Source organism: Rhinolophus hipposideros (assembly GCF_964194185.1).
Source record: "Rhinolophus hipposideros genome assembly, chromosome: 15".
NCBI classification, from domain to species: Eukaryota; Metazoa; Chordata; class Mammalia; order Chiroptera; family Rhinolophidae; genus Rhinolophus; species Rhinolophus hipposideros.
Window position 1 is genome coordinate 53,436,049 of NC_138061.1, and position 16,282 is coordinate 53,452,330.

At 40.0% G+C, this 16,282-nt stretch overlaps 1 pseudogene across 1 annotated transcript; it reads right to left on the reverse strand.

Annotated features, from left to right (window-relative positions):
• Positions 1-14,317: 14,317 nt before the first annotated feature.
• Positions 14,318-14,838, reverse strand: LOC308508559 (glycine cleavage system H protein, mitochondrial-like; annotated as a pseudogene). The gene has a single exon. The product of its transcript is annotated as a glycine cleavage system H protein, mitochondrial-like (transcript).
• Positions 14,839-16,282: the final 1,444 nt, after the last annotated feature.

Genomic DNA, 16,282 nt, shown 5'->3' on the forward strand with positions numbered 1-16,282 from the left:
CCGCATGGAGACGATAGCCACGAAAACCATACGCCCAGGCCCTCATCCGCTCCCTTGTCAATTTCCCACTGAGTCTCCCCCAGATAGTCTCTACATAAAGGGCTTTCACTTACTTCATATAAGACATTTTTACCACCTCTAATAACCCAAATCTGAGGCTAACAAGAGCCAGTGAGAGCCGAAGCTTTTGATTTTCATGGGCTTGGATCAAGCTGTGGGACAGAAGAGAATTTTTATGGCGTTAGGAGAATGTGCTCTCAGACAGTTGATTTCATAGTGGCTGCATCTACGCATGTCAGCCTGTCAATAAACGTGTTAGTGCAGACACTGCTGCCAAGGACCCGGGACCTGCTGGACACGACCTGACAAGGGGCATCCTTGATCCTTTTTATCGAGCCTGAAGAATTCCTCGTGCTACTTGATAAAAAGCAGCTTCATGGGATCAGTGCAGACCCAGGGCAGTAGACGGGCATGCTTGACATGTTGTCCGGTTGGTTACCGTGCCGACTATACTATGGTTTGGTGTTTACCATCCCGATGGGTATATCGGGGGCCTTCCAGCAGCATCAAGTAACGGTCATCAACAGGCCTCGTATTTGTGGAAAGTCACTGTGGCTAGAACCAAGGTAGGCTAGAGGGGCTGGTGAGGTCGTGGTTAGGATGCAGCCAAGCTTCTGGAGGAGGTGAGGAGCCCGCAGGGTGTTATGTCTGGTGTGGTGGGGATGGCAGGTACCTAAGGTCAAAACAAGACAAGAGCTCAGAATCATGCAGAGTAGACACAGCAGAGGAAACAGAGGACCAGACCAAGCAATGGTGAGAAGATAGGGAGCCTGAAACAGAACGAAAACGCTACCGCCACTTCCAGAGGTGTCATGGGTCCTACCGGGATTCTCAAAGGTGTTTGCCCAGCTTCTACAGGAGAAGAAAGCAAGACATAAGATGCCTAATCAGAGAATAAGGATCAGGAAGAAGATGATCCTTGGCGTTTGTTTACAAAAGTCTCCAAACAACGCCGGATCCCAGTGTCTAGGTCCTGTCTATCACGTAGCGCTGATCATGGGACATTAAACACCAACCACAGGTCACACTGGTGCAAAGAGCAGAGCCACACATTAGACAGCGTCCTGCACATTTTGGATATTAATCCTGACAGAAAAATCTTTAGCATTGTATGGATTAGTCAATGTAAATTCATTAACTACTTGTCATGACTGTAATATAATCTGGCCTGACCATAAAGATTCAACAGCCCAGTGTTAATCCAATCTGCACAGAAAACAACATATTTCTGTTTAGAATCAACAACTGCTTCTCTTGTCAGATCGGAGAATCTGGGGCTTTAAGGAAGAGAAAGGTACTTTTTCACACATCCCTGATGGAGTCTCTCCTGTCTGCAGAAGAGCTTCACAAGCCGTGGCAATTTGAAAGTACCTTCCATTTCCGGCAGACCTCGCACCCTGCACATCATGGAAGTATGGCCATCTCCAGTCCCCATCAGCGAGAGGTTCGCAGATAATAAAGCAGAATGTATTCTGCAGGGCTGAACATGTTCTCCTAGGATGAGTCATTACCAGGTTTTAATCATACTCATTAGCCAGCCATTAGAGTCCTGTCCAGCTTTTTACCGCCAGAGATGAGAGGAGAGAATGATTGTGGTGGGGCGGGTGAGGGGCTGCACCCGACCTGGTGAAATACTCACCATCTGTTCCCAGTTGTAAGTCCCTGTATGAAACGCCTTGGTTTATGGCTGCAGCAGCTTTAGATCCCCAGCACTGATTCTACTTATTTCTCTAGGCCTTAGCACATCACAACTTGAAACAGTAAAAATTTGACATTCCCTAAAACCAGAGGCAAGTCAGTGCCAATTTACCAATCCAGAGGTCTCCATTTCAGCAGAAACACACGTTTTAATTTTTATAGCTTGGTGCATTGAGGACCCAATAAGAATGTGGCTTTGAAACAAATGAGTTCAATGGAAATTATTATAAACTTCTTTTCTTTCTGTTCTGGGAGCAACAAATAAAACAACACGGGCCTTACAAATGCAGAAAGAGTGAAGAGTTAAGATGTCTCATATGTTACCATTTGTATACCTCTCTCTATCCCTCCTAAGTTGTACTTTGATTATCTCTGATTGCACTGTTCTGTGTTCTTTTATCTTTATACAAATCCATGTTGTATTTGAGTAGAGTACCTGACAGAGGGCTCATACACGGTACGTGTTTCATAAAGTTTTGTTGAATGATGGAATGGTACATGTGTATTTTCTTATCTAAGAATTATTAATGCAAAGTCATTTCATTTATTTCCAGCATGAAAGCTTTCCTTTTTGTATCTATGTCTATTGACTTAAAACATTCTACCTTACATTACCCCTTTCATTTATAACCCGCTCATTTAGAATTTTGTCTCTACTGTAGAATAGCAGTAAAGAAAAAAAAAAGATTTCACATTCCTTTCCTGTTGGAGTAGCTATGAAATCTCTTTTCCTGCTTTTGTCTCTTCCTTAGATTCGAGTCCATGTTAATTTGAGTGGTAAGTATTCCTACCTTTCCTCCTTGCTCCTTATTTAATCCCCTGTACACTCAATGTAGTAAAATGGGGCAGCTAAGTAAGCCCTTGACCTCCAACTTGTACTTCCAGTGTGGGAAGTACAAGCGGGTGATGAAACAGAGCATGCCAATCAGCATAGTGTCCAGGGTGGTCCAGGGAAGAGTTTTTACATTTCTGCAAGTGAACAGGTGCAGTTTGCTAATGGGAACTAAACGAAGAGCCAAATGATGAACAAGGATAGTAGACCACCTAAACGGAGAACAGCCACAAGAATCAGAGCTCTACATAAAGATCTTGGGGCGACCTAGCAGAACCAGAACATAGCCAGTTCCGAAAGAACATGGTATTAATGCAAAACCTAGTCATTGGAACTGGACATTTGACCTCATGAGTGAGGTAATTAGAACCAAACCTCATGCTCAGGGCCAGCTTGCTCTCTGAGCATCAAGTCTGAGCTCATAGTTACCTCCTGACCTAGGATGGGTGTGGGGACAAAGCCCCCAAAAAAAGTTTCCAGGCTCTCGGCCTCACATAGAAAGGTGCTGGCTCGGGTAGTAAATGGCCATCAACTGTGATCAGATGGCCATCAGCTGTGGCTAGTTGGCTGTCAGCTGTAACCCGTAAGCCATTGGCCACTAATATAACTGCTGTGGCTACTCTAGCAGAAAGGAATGGGGGCTAGCAAGAAGATGGTGGCTGGCAAGCACGGACTGCTGTTAGGCAGATTATGTAGATCCTGCTTCCTGTGTCTCCAGCCCAGCCACCAGTGAGAATATATTGGTTTGACTCCCCTACTTATGGCTCCATGGGTGTTCCTTTTTGGCCTTACCATGTCCTGCGTTCTTGGGCGGGGAGTGGGAGCTGAGACCCTGCAGGGCAATGGGAGTGAGTCAAGAGCTTACGTAGGTGGAGGACAAGTGGCCCTAGGAGTGAGAAGAACTGATCCCTGAAGATAAGCAGCGGGTAGGTCAGGATGGCTGTTGCCACTTAGAGCCCGTTAATTGACTTACAATGAATTCAGCTATGCAGGACTAGGAGATGTAGCAATTGTCCTCTAAATGTGGGCTGCTTGGCCCTGTTCTGACAATTCCTCAGAGATTCGTGTTAGTGTTTAGATTAAAAATCAGACCACAAACAGCACTGGATTATGAGAGAGGAGCAATGACGTGTTATAAATCAACATTTAACTCCTATCCTTCAAGGAAGTGCCAATTATGAAAGATGCTAAATGAGATTTACATGAAAATGAATGCTATTGACACACTGTGGGTCTCATTTTATTTAAGCATTTCTCACCAAGTCTTTCACTGCTAATACAGGGATCAAATAGAAGAAGATGATAGAACCTTCTGCTAGAACTGCCCTGCTCTACCCATGTACTAGTAAGATTCTTCTGCCTGTTGCCACCCATCCCCACCTGCCCCCCAACTTCTAATTGGCAGCCATCAAGGGAGATGGGAAAAAGGCTGTGGGAGATCATCCAATTCAGGTGGTGATTTCTCAAAGTGATGTCTGCATTTACGTCTTTACCGATGTTTCGTTCATATTAGTAATATAGAATCACAGTGTAATGGAATTTTGAGGCTCTTCTTTCTTCTTGTAAGGGAGCCAAGATATGAAGAAGCGAAGTACCTTCTTGGGATTTGTCAGCAAGTGAAATACAGAGGTAAGTCCTGAGCTAGTCTGAGCTCCGTGAGCACAAGGACCAAATCCATCTTATCATCCTATAGCTTTGTTGCCCAGCATAGGGCCTGACAATAGCAGGGGCTAAAAACAAATGTGTTGAATGAATGGATGAATGAATGAATGAATGAATGAATGGATTAATGAATGAATGAATGAATGAATGAATATATTACTGTGTGATGGGTGGAGATTTTTTTTAAAAGAAGGAGTTTTGAGTATAACTGTTCAGGGTTCAGGGAGAAAGACACAATCGACATAGTTTTCTTTTGGGGGGGATTCAAGTTTTAAATCAAATCCCAAAATTCAGGTTCCAGAAGAGATGACAAGAATAATTATCTTTAAAATTCACATTGGGCTGTGTGACTTTTCTTTGGAAATTTTCAGTACATAATTTTGAGGATGCCAGTTGGGAGGGAGGATTTTTTTTTTTTTTTGTCCTAATAAAACAGTACAGACCTCTTCAATCATCCCCGGGGAAGTGTTGTTTGTTTTTCCCTCTTTCACTGAACTCTGCCTCGTGAGGAATTCTGGGGAACAACAAGATGCATCTGCTACTTTCCTTTTCTCTAATAAAGTTTGTCATTTACTGAAAACTAAAAGGCCATTCTCTTCCCTGCATGATTAATGCCCAGGCAGCCTTTTCAAGCTTCAGACCGCTGAGCCACCAGTAAGGAATGGAGCCCCATTACCTTCCCTCCCCTTGGGGCCTGCCAGACACAACACCTGTGAACCCAGCACATGCAATACACATGCGCATAAGTGCACACATCACACGCCCACACGCTCACATGCACACGTGCACACACACCAATGGGCTCCGTCTTTATGTCAGCCGGGGCCAATACTTAGCTAAGGGAGAAAGGTTTTCACTTCTTTGCCTACGACAGGGTCTTCCTGGTTTTCTTTCTTCTTCTCCGCAGGTAGCAACAGCTGAGATAGAGTTGGCCTTTCTCTTCTTTGGGAAATCTATTGAGATACAGACGTGTTAGAGACAGCTGTCTGGGATGAGAGGGCCGCCCCAGCCCGCCTGAATGGACATGAGGATGTGGCTGTTTAATCTTCTTTCTGAAGCATGGGCAGTATCCTTTGTACACTCACAGAATGTACGTTCTACAAGGACAGCCATCCTTGTCTGCTTTGTTTATGGAGGTACCCTAAGTCTCTACAAGTGTGTCTGCTACATAGTAGGTGCTCAATAAATACATTTTGAAAGCATGAATAACCCTGGATATTGTTTTCAGAAAAATACATCGTCTTCTTGCACACATTGCCTGGAATATCCCTCCCGCTTCTATCCATTCCCAGGGCAAAATCCCATTTATATTTCAAGGACCACCTCAGTGTCACTTCTTCAGCTTTTTGCATAGTCTCCATTCTAGATGTAGGTATTTCTCCCTCCCCCGAGCTCTCATAGTGCTTTATGGACTTCACATTTTTTAGAGCATTGCACACATTGAGTTGCAATTATGTAATTACATACTTTTGTCCTCCATAGTAAAAAGTTTTCTCTAAGGCAAACACCCCATTTGTTCACGTCTATATTTCTAGCATGGACTAATATAGTTATAAGTTACTGTAGCACGGTGATTAAGATGTTGCTTCTGCAGCCAGACAACCTTGGTTTCAATCCCACCTCTGTTATTTGCGAACCTTGCAGACTTGGTCAATTTCTAACTTTGTGACCTCGTTTCCTCTTTTGTAACAGTATCTATCTCATAGTAGTTGTAAGGGCTTTAATAAATTAATACATATAAAGCACTTAGAACTCTGCTTTGTGCAAATTAAGCACTCAATAAATTCACTTTTATTTTTGTATCTAGAGTGGGGTTTTTAGTTGACAGCTTTCAAAGTTTCTTTTAAAAAATGTACTGGTCTCCTGGTTGTTTCGTATTTAAGCAATCTCCTACCAATAGTAACCCTTGATGTTTGGGAGGTCACCTGACCCTAAATCTCAGTCTCTGCAGTTTTCCCAGAACTACATCTTTTCCTCCTCATACAGTGGGCTTGTCATTCAAATCTGGCCAATCATTTCCCAGGTCCATGATTAGGTCAGAAATTGATACATGTCCTCATCACAGCCAGTAAGATAGTTTGAAACTTTTCTAGGATTCCTAGGGCAGAGGAGGATGCCCTTTTGACACTGGACTGAATCTAGGAGGAATTAAGTCATTACTCCAGCTCTCTCATTTCCAGGAGGCAGATCTTACCTGATAAAAGAGTCACCAAAGAGGAGAGCTGGACCAACATAGAGCAGGAAAAACTGGATCTCTGATGATATTGTTCCGGCCCCTAATCAATCTAGGCCAGAAGCCAGCAACACTTCTAGCCATTCCCTTTTCCTGTTCCTGTGATGATGGCTGCATAACTCCTCAATTTAGTGCCTTAAAACAATGACAAAATGTATTTTGCTTACAAATCTGCTCTTTGGACAAGGTTCAAGAGAGATAGCTCACATCTCCTCCACTAGCTGTCCAAGGTATGGCCCCAGGGCTGAGGGATCCGATCCTCTGAAGGCTTGTTGGTTGATGCTGGTTGTCAGCAGGGAGCATCAGTCCCTCCCATATGGGTCTCTTCAGGTGGTCTTTCCTCATGGGCTAGCCTGGGCTTCCTCACATCACGGTGCCAGCTTTTCCCCAAGTGAGCATCTCACTTCCACCTCCTATAAAAGAGAGTGAGGCAGGTAGGGGCTGCATCCTTTTTATGGAAAGCCCCTGAGCACTACTCCCACCATCCTTGATTGGTTGGAGCCCTCACAAACTAGGTCAGTTTCAAGAGGAGGGGAAGAACATGTGGGACTAGAAATATGATTGTGGCCATTTCTGGAAAATACAATGTGCCACAAGTCAGTCTGGGTTAGACTTTCTAGCACTTGTCACAGAAAGAAGCCTAACTACACAAAGGTTGGTAAACATTTGTTGAATAGACAAGTTAATTGTTGAAAATCTGCCTTGCTTAAGCTTATAGAGCTTGTTGTTTTCCCCGTCAATCAAACTACAACTTTTCTTTCACATTTTGTTCAGGAAAAAAAATAAATATTGTCTTATGGGAATGCCTAATAAACAATGGCAGAGAAATAGATTTATTCAACTAATTAGGCTTGCCAGTCAGGGCAGGCTCATTTCTGCAAGCATTTAGCAACATAGTACCTGAAATGTATTTGTAAAAACACTCTAAATCTCTCAAAACACTTTCATAATCATGAAAATTCTTGACCCGTCCAATCAGGAGGCACAGGTATTATTAAGTTATTATTAAGTTAACCCAGCTTAAAGATTAACAGCTTGATCACTAGAGAAGAAATGATTAATATTACTATGTACTAGACTGCAATGAGTTTCATAAAAGTTCTAAATAAAATGGCTATATGTTCACATACATTTGGAGAAAATGGGGCTAAACCAGTGTGAAACAAGGATTGATTGATTGATTGATTTTTTATTTTACTCTCAGGCTTTCAAAGTCCTTCAGGTGTCATTCTCCAACAGGACCTGGAGAGCATGGACTTTTCTGAGCTTTCTTCTAAGAGCTTCTTGCTCGATGTAGGTGTTCCAAAGACCAGAGTTTGAGAAATAATGACAAGCCTAAAACAGATCTTGGAAGCGGCCTTTTCTATTTTTTTCTCTACTTGCCTTTTTTAAGTTTATTTTTTTTATTATTTTCTCCAGCCTATTACATGTCATAATTTTCATATAAAAATTCCACAAATGGTGCCCATATGAGGATAACATCCTCTGATTCATTTGGGAGAGTAGCTGCTCTCTTCCTGGGTGGGATAATGTCTTTCATCGGGCAGAATGTGAGCCGATGGTGTGTGGTAACACTGACATGCCATTGAGCAAGATAAGTCTTCCTGCCACCAAGACAAGTGCCTTTTCCCAGTCCAGAGTGGCTTAATTCTTCCTGACAGTCTCACGGGTGTGCTGTGTCTGGTATGTATTTTCTAGCTCTGGAAACTGAATCCAATCCTTCAAACCAGGACTTCGTTTTAAAAGCAACCCTATGAACCAACAAGCAAATGGTGGCTATTCACTTATTTTCACTAACGGTATTGCTTTGTTAATATTAATTTGTTGAGCTTCTTTAGTTAGCGTTTGCTTGGAACTTGGCCATTTTGTGGTTGCTTTCAGGGAACTGGTTTACCCTGTCAACTCAACTCTCTGATGAACCAAGAATTGTTGATTTTCACTTCAGCAGCTTTTTCCTTTTATTAATTTTATTAATTTTTATTAAATTTATTGGGGTGACATTGGTTAGTAAAATTATACAGGTTTCAAGTGTACATCTCTGTAATACATCATGTATATATTTCACTGTGTCTTCACCACCCAGGGTCAGTTCTCTTTCCGTCACCATATATTTGACCCTCTTTATCCTCTTCTACCACCCCTCTCCCCCCTTACCCTCTGGTAACCACTAAACTATTGTCTGTGTCCATGATTTTTTGTTTGTTTGTTTTGTCTTGTTCATTTGTTGCTTTCAATTTTACATTCCACATATGAATGAAATCATATGATTCTCGACTTTTTCTGTCTTACTTATTTCACTTAGCATGATAATCTCAAGATCCATCCATGTTGTCACAAATGGCAATATTTCCGTTTTGTCTTATGGCCGAGTAACATTCCATTGTATATATGTACCACATTCTCTTTATCCAATTATTTATCAAAGGACCACTTTGGTTGTTTCCGTTATCTTGACCACTGTAAATAATGGTGCAATGAACATAAGGGTACATGTATCTTTATGCATAAATGTTTTCAGATTTTTTGGTTAGATACCCAGAAGCAGGATTACTGGTTTTTGTGGTAATTGTAGTCTTAATTTTCTGAGGAACCTCCATAATGTTTTCCATAGTGGCTGTACTAATTTACATTTCCACCAGTAGTGTATGAAGGTTTCTCCACAACCTCTCCAACATTTGTTATTATTTGCCTTGTTGGTAATAGTCATTCTAACAGGTGTGAGGTGGTACTCATTATGGTTTTGATTTGCATTTCCCTAATAGCTAGTGAAGTTGAGCATCTTTTCACATATGTGTTGGCTGTTAATTTCTCTCCTTGGAAGAAGTATCTGTGGGGACAGAGTCCCAGAGAGCAGTTTCCAGGCTCTCAGCCTCAAGTGGAAAGGTGCTGGCTCAGTTTTTAGATGGTCATCAGCTGTAATCAGATGGCCATCTGCTGTGGCTGGGTGGCCATCAGCTGTAACCAGTTAGCCATTAGCCACTAATATAACTGCCGTGGCTACACTAGGTGATTTGTTGGTGGGTTGGTTGGCAGAGAAGCAGTCGGTGGATTGCGCATCGTGTGGAGCCTGCTTCCTGTATCTCCAAGCCAGCTGCCAGCGAGACTATAGTGGTATGAACCCTCCATCACGGCTCCGTGGGTGTTCCTTTTTGGCCTCGCTATATCCTGTGTTCTTATGTGGAGAGCGGGACCAGAGACCCTGCAGGACAGTATCATGGTGTCAAATAGTTACTAGCACTCCATTCTATTAACATTCCATTCTATTAACTCAGCAATCCCAAAGAAAAGGGAGCTTCACTTTTATAATGACCCCAGAAAAGGATTCCATGAGTGTTTCGTTGCATAGACTTTTGCCATGTGCCAATCTCTGCTCCAATTACTGAGTCCAGAGGGATGCAGTGTTTTGCTTGGAATGTTCATCATGTGCATTCCTGGATCCCATGATGAAGTCAGCTGTTCCCAAACCACAGGTATTGAGTGTAGGAGAGCAGAAGAATGGTTCTGAAAAGAAAACTGGGAAGCTATTACATAAAGGGAAGTGAATGCAGGTCAGAAAACAATGAGAAACCAACAGCAGATACCTTAGAAAACCAGGCAGAGAGCAGCTTATGAAGCAGACATTGAAGGCATAGCTAGAGGTCAGTGAAAGCAGTTCAGAGATAATTTGGAGGAGCACGGGCTGGACGAAAGCATGCAGGAGAGTTTTCAGCATGGAGTCAGGCAGCCCTTTTAGCAATGCAGTCCCAAAACCAATACGCTAAGAGCATGGTGACGTTCACTGGACGTTGCCCTTGTTGTAGTCTCTTAACTGTGCTATGTAGCCATTACATTTGTCACTAGCCATATATGGCTATTTATATTTAAATTAATTAAAATTAGATAAAATTTAAAATTAAGTTTCTTACTTGCACTATGCACATTTAAACAGCTAAATAGCCATATGTGGCTAATAGCTACCATATTCATAGTACAGATTAGAACATTTTTAGCATTGCAGAAAGTTCCATTAGATGGCATTTGGTTAAACTATTGCTTCCATCATTTCAGTTTATTTTCCCAAGAAACAAATGTGCTCAGACATCACACTTTTCTTTTGCTTGTCAATTTAAAATAATGAGAAAAAGAGAATAGAATCATTCTGCTAACGACAGATCCAACATAGAATCTCCAATGAGCAGCTTAAGCTCACACCTGAAATTCAATTAAAATGTTGATTATCTGTACATTTTCCCATCTGCCATCCTGTGTATTCTCTTTTTCTCTTCCTCTAAGCATATCCTGGCAAGTTGGAAAATAAGTTGTGATTGTTTGAAGCTGGTCAGGTGGATTAACAGACAATAATTAGGTATCTCCTGGAAAGAGAGAACTTGATGTTTGTTCATTCTGGCTTTGGGTCTCCACGGCCCTCAATTGGTGTTGTGCAGCCTTCCAGCTGCGTTTTAAGAAATGATTCTCCAATTCCTCTGTCAGCCGCCCACCAGGTATCCTGGATGGTCCTGACAGTATCAAAGGAAGTCTGGAGTTCCAAGGCTGAATCTTCTTGTAACTGATGAAAAATATTTACCACTACCACATCCCCAAATGGTAATATATGTGTCCTAGCTTAAAGGAAATGTCATACTACATGGAAGACGTCCTCTGGCTTTTATAAATACAGTGGAGATGAATTTGGAGTGTGTTTAAGCATTAATCACCAGAGAAAAATGGGATGGCAACCATTATTTACTAAGCCATGCTATGGCGACTGTGCCAGGGACATGATCACAATTAACTTTCTCTTAGATATCACAAGAACCCTATGTCAAGGAGGGGTTATGCCCGCTGTTACTGATGAGGAAACTTAAGCTTAGTGAGGTCAAGCGCTTTTATAAATATTTGAAAAGTTACCACTAAAGTGGCAGAGGTGAGATCTGAACCCGTCATTGTTTGACAGTGATTTTGAGTTCTTCGCCTCCTTGCACTTCTGTGGTATTTGCTGTACAGATTAAGTAAGCTCAGCTCTTTGGCTGCGACCACCTACTCTGCTCCATCAGAAGTCCACATTGACTCCAGTTGCAAAGTCCTAAGACTTTGGGCAGTGTTACAATGGAAAGTGTTTGACCTTTGCCAGAGGTATACATGTAAGCATCTTGGCCCACGCTCGTATGCATGTATTCATCGGATCATCCCTCTTTCAGCAAACAGTGATGGAGAATCTATTATGTATCAAATGTTGTGCATAGAGAGATGAACAAATAAAGCAGGGACCTTACTTTTAAACAGCTCATAATATTATCTATGAGATTAAATACATCATGGAACTATTACAAAGCAGGGTGGCAAAAATAATGAGAAGAAATCGTAGGGTGCTATGCAGCGGTGTTCCAAATCTGGGGTGGTGGGAGGAGCAGCCAGGAGCAGGCAATGAGGGAATGCATTGTGGAGAAATTAAAATAATAATAGAATCAACTAAAAGTTAGACTTCTTTTTATTATCATCATGTGACAATTCTAAACAATGTCAGTGATAAAATTCTCTTTCCCCTGAAAATCATTTCTTGGGCTAAATTCTGAATAATTGTTGGAGTGACAGTTGAGTTTGAATAACATATACATAAATAGGAAATTAGCACATTTTTGTCACCTGTCCTTTAAGAAACATTCCATTCTATGTGCAACTTAATTCAGAGAATTCCCAGTTATACAACCAGCCCTCCACACATGCAGACCTGACTATACTCATTGGTTTACAGAAAAAGTTCAGAAGGGTACAAACAAGATGAGTTTTGTGCTTTGGCAAGTGTGAAAGCTTTGGAAAGAGCTAATTTCAGATGCAGCCTGTGTCTCCAACATCTGTAGTACTATGTATTCCTGAATTTAAACAGTAGATGCAAAATAAGCAGTGATTGCTCAGTGATTAGAAAGAGGGCAGAACTAGACTTACTTCATGCTAAGTGACCACTAATTTGTGTTTAAAATTAAAAATAGGGAAACAATATAACGTACAAGTTCTAATAGTTTTGTTACAGGTAAAGAGAGATTTTGATTCATATATGAAATATTTTACAGATTTTGTGAATATCTTTTAAATTGACATGTATTTTAAAAAAAAACAACTGTCAATTATTTTTAAACTAGTGAACAAGTAGGAAAATAATGATTATTATTCATTATTATGTGATTTCAACGGAAAATAATTTCCTCATTTAGAAGAGGGAAGCATTATAAAAACAGTCTTCTTTGGATGTCTGTTACGGCCATACCAGCACAGGTGCTGTGGCTCAGAGAAGGAGGTCCTGACACCTATCAGCTTGAGAAACCTTCATGAGCTCCAAGAGCTCAAGATCGTAGCATAAGGTGTTGGTAGCAATAAGAGCTGAGTCTAATGGTGAGCAGGGACCAGGTAAAGAAGTCCAGGAGCTTAGAAAATTTTAAACGGGAAAGAAATGACTATTTTTGTGCATTAGAGAGTCCATTGACAAGAAGGAAGTCCACAGGCAACAGAATGTTGTTTTATGCCACTTTATTTTTTTTAACTTTAACATTTTTAACAACGTGTCATTTAAAAATAATTTCAGGCTTACAAAAAAAGATGCAAAAAGACTTTTCAAATATCCTTCACCCAGAATCCCCAACAATAAAATGTTAGCACCATTGATATAATACTATCGATGTGTTGCTGTTATCTAATCCACAGACCTTATTAAATATCACCAATTGTCCCACTAATGCCATTTTGGGGGATGAGGGTTCAATACAGGACACCATGCTGCATTTAGATATTATGCCTTTAGCTAGTATCTCCTCCAATTTGGGACAGTTGCTCAGTCTTTCTTTGTTTTTCACGACCTCAGCACTTTTGAAGAGCACTGGCCATTTATTTTGTAAATTGATCGTCAGTTTCTGTTTGTCTAATGTCTCCACATGATTGTATTCTGATTTAAGTTTCTGGCAACAATACTGAAGTCAATATTGTGTCCTTCTCTAAGTACATATTGCGAGACTCTTGTTGATTTTTGTCATTACTGATCATATTAACATCTCTTCATTAAAGGAATGTATGCTAAGTGCCTTTGCTGTGGTTATTTTTTCCATTTGTAATTATGAAGTATATTATATGGAGATATTTTAAGACCATATGAATATCCTGTTTCTCATCATACTTCCACCCACTAATTTTAACGATGATTCTTGTGTGAAACAACTATTACTGTGATGTTTCCCAAATGGTGATTTTTCTATTTCCGCTATTCTTTCTACATACATTAGTTGGAAATGTGTTATAAGAAAAAGCTGTCTCTTTCATTCATTCATTTATTTATATCATTTACATAAGTATACATATATATAAATATATATCAGTATAGAGCCATAGTTTCTTATTTTAATCTATAGGTTATAATTGATTAATATCATTATTTATTTTATTCTTCAAAATTTTCCAGATTCAGCCATTGGCAGCCTTTTTATATTCGCCTCTGTGTCTTTGTAACATGTCCCAATTTTTTTTTTCTTACTCTAAGCATGGGAATGTATATTTCTAAAAAAAAAAAAAAAAAAACACAAACAACCAAAAAAAAAAAAACACAGCACTTTTATATACTAATCAGGCATTTTTTTCTTATTCTTGATATTTGATAATTTTATATTGTCTCAGAGCTCTAGAACGCTGTGTTCTGTGTCAGCCCCTCCCTTTCCTGCTCCTACTCATTTTTCTCCTTGTGTTTCAGTTGAGAGTTTTTATCATAAATGGAGGCTGGATTTTGTCAAATGCTTTTCCTGCATTTAATGATATGACCATATGATTTTTTTTCTAAGTTGTTTCATACTACTTTATTCAGGGAGGTTCCGTTTTCACTCCTCAATAGATTTTATGTATTTCTCATATGCTTCTTCACTCATTAGTTCCTCTGGTTTTGAAGGGTTATTCAGTGTCATCTTGAGCAGACAACCGTCTTCATAACAAGATTTGTTGACAATTCCTGGGTTTTCCTCAAGAGCTTCATGAATTTCAGTTACTTCTCTTGATAGAGGAGAATAGAGTTCACTAGCAGCTTTCACACTTTCCAAAGCACCAAACTCATCTTGTTTGTTCAATTTTGTCCCAGCTTCAGGTAAACTACAGTGAACAACATCTCCCAAAGCTTCCTGTGCAAAATTGCTGATTCCCACTGTTCCCATACCATTTTCTGTTGTTATCCATTCATGTTCCTCTGTGAATTTATGCACCGAGAGCAAATCGGGCTGGTGCCCAACGTCTGGCTGGTGCCCACCCTCAGGCCACAGGGCCATGGCGGGCAAGGCACAACTGGCACCAGGGTGGCTCACAGGTTGCAGGCCACCACCCACACACTCAGTGACCCTTGCAATGCCATGTTCGCAGGAGTGCCTGATTTTTATTTTTCATTTTGTTTATGTGGTGTAGCACGTTATTAGACTTGCAGCTATTGAACCAACCTTGCATACCAGGAATTAATCCCACTTGTTCCTCACATATGATTTTTTAATGTATTTCTGAATTTGGTTTGCTAATATTTTGTTGAGAATTTTTGCATCTATGTTCATTATGGATATTGTCCTATAGTTTCTTTTCTTTCTTCTTTTTTTTTTTTTTTGTAATGTCTTTGTCTGGTTTTGGAATCAGGGCAAAGGTGGCCTCGTATAAAGAGCTTTGGAGGTTTCCCTCCACTTGAATTTTTTGGAATAGTTTGAGAGAATAAGTGTTACCGCTTTTTTTTTTTTTTTTTTTTTTGAATGTTTGGTATAATTCATCTGTGAAGCCATCTGGTCCAGGACTTTTGTTTGTTGGGAGCTTGTTGATTGCTGATTCAATTTTTGTTAGTAGTAATTAGTCTGTTCAGATTTTCTGTTTCTTCATGATTTAGCCTTGGGACATTGTATGCTTCCAGGAATTTATCCATTTCTGCCAGATTGTCCAATTTGTTAACATATAGTTGCTCATAGCATTTTCTTAACATATTTTTGTATTTCTGTGATGTCTGTTTGTTGTCACTTCTCCTCTTTCATTTCTGATTTGGCTCTTCTCTCTTTCTTCTTAATTAATGTGGCTAAAAGTTTGTCAATTTTGTTTGTCTTTTTAAAACTCCAGCTCTTGGATTCATTGATCTTTTGTGTTGTTTTTTAGCCACTATTTCATTTATTTCCACTCTGATGTTTATTATTTCCTTCCTTGTACTTTCTTTTGGCTTTGTTTGCTGTTCTTTTTCTAGTTCCTTTAGAAGTAAAGTTAGTTTATTTGAAATGTTTCTTGTTTCTTAAGATATGCCTGCTTTGCTATGAATTTCCCTCTAAGGACTGCTTTTGCTATGTTCCATAGACTTTGGGTTTTTGTGTTTTCATTTTCATTTGTCTCAAGGTATCTTTTTATTTCTTCCTTAATCTCATTGTTGATCCATTCATGATTTAGTAGCATGTTATTTAGTCTCCATGTGTTTTTGTGTTTTTCAGTTTTTTTCCTTGTAATTGATTTTTAGTACCATCATGTAATTGATTTTTACATGATTTACCACCATGTAATTGATTTTTTAGTACCAATTGATTTTCATTCCATTGTGGTCAGAAAAGATGATTGATATGATTTCACTGTTCTTAAATTTATTGGGGCTGGTTTTGTGGCCTAAAATGTGGTCTATCATGGAAAATGTTCCATGTGCCCTTGGAAAGAGTGTATATTCTGCTGCTTTGGGGTAAATGCTCTAAAAATATCAATTAAATCCAGATGATTTAGTGTGTCATGTTAAGGTCACTGTTTCTTTGTTAGGTTTCTGTCTGGAAGATCTATCCATTGGTGCAGTGGGG